This window comes from Arctopsyche grandis, chromosome 12, assembly GCF_051622035.1.
Source record: "Arctopsyche grandis isolate Sample6627 chromosome 12, ASM5162203v2, whole genome shotgun sequence".
NCBI lineage: Eukaryota > Metazoa > Arthropoda > Insecta > Trichoptera > Hydropsychidae > Arctopsyche > Arctopsyche grandis.
The window spans coordinates 23,299,631-23,302,500 of NC_135366.1; the positions used below are offsets into that span (position 1 = coordinate 23,299,631).

General features: G+C 40.9%; 1 protein-coding gene across 1 annotated transcript in view; it reads left to right on the forward strand.

Moving 5' to 3' along the window:
* The first annotated feature begins 945 nt into the window (after positions 1–945).
* Positions 946–2,870, forward strand: part of LOC143919519 (uncharacterized) — a 10,326-nt gene continuing 8,401 nt past the window's right edge. The window contains exon 1 of the mRNA XM_077441868.1: positions 946–1,128. The gene's annotated coding sequence lies outside the window, so the exon portion shown is untranslated. The remainder of the gene's footprint in view (positions 1,129–2,870) is intronic.

Here is a 2,870-nt window from a genome sequence, read left to right on the forward strand (position 1 = left end):
TACATTGTACGTGGCTAAATACAGGTTTCTATTAGCTAAGCTATCATCCATCGTCACTCTTACCTTGTTGGAGGTTTGGATATTATTTTTCTCGCATTTATCCAAGATGTGTTGAGAAAAAGGCGGTACTTGAGAGAGATTTCCATTCAAGGAGTGAGTTCTTACCGCCATAGACTCTTCTCTGTGGTCAGCTTTGACAGATAGTCATCCTAGGTATCACTTGGATCACTTATGAGTTATTACATGCCATTTAACAGGGTTACTTTGTAAGTGAAAGTAGTTAGTTATGATAATAATAGATTAGCAATTGTTATACTACTTTTTTACAGATCTTTATCGTGAGACGCCTCTTTGGAGACAACGGATTTATATATGTGATTGCGGTTTGCAATTTAATATTTTAATAATAACTTTAGTAAAGAATATAAAATTACACGAATTACTTTAATATAATTTAAATATGAAAAGAACTGATAGACAGTTGGGAAACACCGTTTCTGTTTGCTATTATTCTATTAAGTAAAGTTCGTTAAAGATTTTTTGGCTGGAAGCAATTATGTGGAAGATTTATTGCTTCTGTGGGACCGAACCTTGGCTGACGAAGGACCCTTTTTTTTGTATTCAGGTAAGGAGATGTATCTCGTTCGTATATGCTTTTGTTCAGATTCGACACAAAAATTAGCACAAATTTTTCGAAATAACTGATATAAAACCGCTTTTTACGACCGATTTGCTGTTTATTTTTACACTTAAATTATACTAGGATGCAATTAGTAAAATAAGTGAGTAGATGGTTAAGTGAGTAGATGGTTATATATATATATATATATATATATATATATATATATATATATATATATATATATGTAGAATTGATTTTTAAACGAGCCGAGACAGAGTGTGTGTGGTATGCCTGGGAAAGACCGGATGCGTGTTGTTATGGTCACTTGTTGGAGAACGAGCCCGAAGAGATGTATAATAAATACATAGTTCTGACTTAATCTGCGTTTCACTTGGAATCCTTCACATCCGGATCCTATATTTGGGGGCTTTGTCCGGGATGCCTGAAGACATTTCGAGTGACAGCCAGAAGCGGTCAGACGACGACGCGGAGTTTTGACAGTTGAGGTTAGGACGCGCGCGCGATGACGAGAATGCGGAAGCCCGTGACGTCGGTGACGTCACGTCAGCGAACACGCCACACGACGATGATGATATCCAAGACGATAGCGCCAATGTCAGCGTCAGTTTTACGTCGGCTAACTGTCGCGGAGATGCAGAGGTTCGCGGACTTAGACGAAGATGATGACGACGACGATGAAGAGGAAGAAGAAGACGAAGTGCCATATTTTGACAGAGACAAATTCGAGACTTACGCGCCACGGTTTAAGGGGATTGGCGGTGTGCCAATCAGCCGGTGGATTGAGCACATGGAAGAATTTGCGAAGTTCTTCCACTGGACGCCCCTGGAGCAACTGGTCTACGGGAGAATATATTGCGTAGGAACAGCGAGAATGTTCCTGGATTCAGAAGGGATAATTACATCATGGACTATCCTTAAGCAGAAACTGATAGAAGAGTTCCAGTGGGATGACGAAGAGCTCGTCTTTGAAGAACGAGAAATGCTTGCACAAGCAGGGCCCATTGACTCCGATTCAAGTGGGGCCGGTGAAACACCAGACGACGAACCCAGGGTGACGGGGCCCGTGAGAAACCGTGAAAACCGAGAAAGACTGAGTTCACGATGCTACAATTGTGGTGGACGTGGTCATTTAGCAGCCGACTGTAGGTTTAAGACGAGAGGAACTCGTTGTTTCAATTGTAACGAGTTTGGGCACATATCAGCTCAATGTAACAGCACCAAAACAAAGACTGTCTTGACAATACAAGAAGAAATAAGAGAACCAGTCAGTATTCCAATACAAGAAGAAATAAGAGAACCAGTCAGTATTCCAACACAAGAGGACGAGGCGAACATGGCTGATGGAGATGTAAACATGGCCGATGTAAGTGTGAACAGTGATGGTTTGCACAGAAAAAGACCTTTGCAGCAACGGGCTTCACGAGAGATGTCTGCTCAAAGAGAACTCATTGTTTCCAATGATGAAGAGGACGATGCAAACATGGCTGATGGAGGTGTGAACCTGGCTGATGTAAGTGTGAACAGTGATGGTTTGCACAGAAAAAGACCTTTGCAGCAACGGGCTTCACGAGAGATGTCTGCTCAAAGAGAACTCATTGTTTCCAATGATGAAGAGGACGATGCGAACATGGCTGATGGAGGTGTGAACCTGGCTGATGGAAGTATGGACGGTGATGGATTGCAAAGAAGAAGACTTTGGGACTACGGAGACATACCGTTTTCAAATACAGATGAACCACCCGATGATCAATTTGGAAAAGGATCTAAGGATTATAGTCATTTGAAGAATTCTGAAGATGAGAATAAAGAAAAGGAAAAACATAAAGACAAAGAGAAAGATATGGCTAAATCACAAGAAGGATTAAGGGACCCAGTCAAAATTTCAACACCAAAAGACACTGTATTCACTTTCAAGCTCAGTCGTAGTCGGATTGATGTTAATTCAATGGAAAAGAAAATAGAACCATGGATTGAGAAAAGACTTACTGGATGTATCAGTGAGCTAGAACCAATATGTGTTGACTTCATTTATGGTAAATTACTAGCAGAATATCTGTGGGGTGACGGCAGATTCCTCGGACAGTCACAGAGAATCGCCGAGGGCATTGGATAGAATTTAAGTTGCACCGATGGAAGTGAAGTGTGCGTTTGTGAATTAGAGATATAAGATAAGTTGAAGTATGGCCGAGATACGAAGAATGTTTTATGTTATTTAAGATTATGTTTT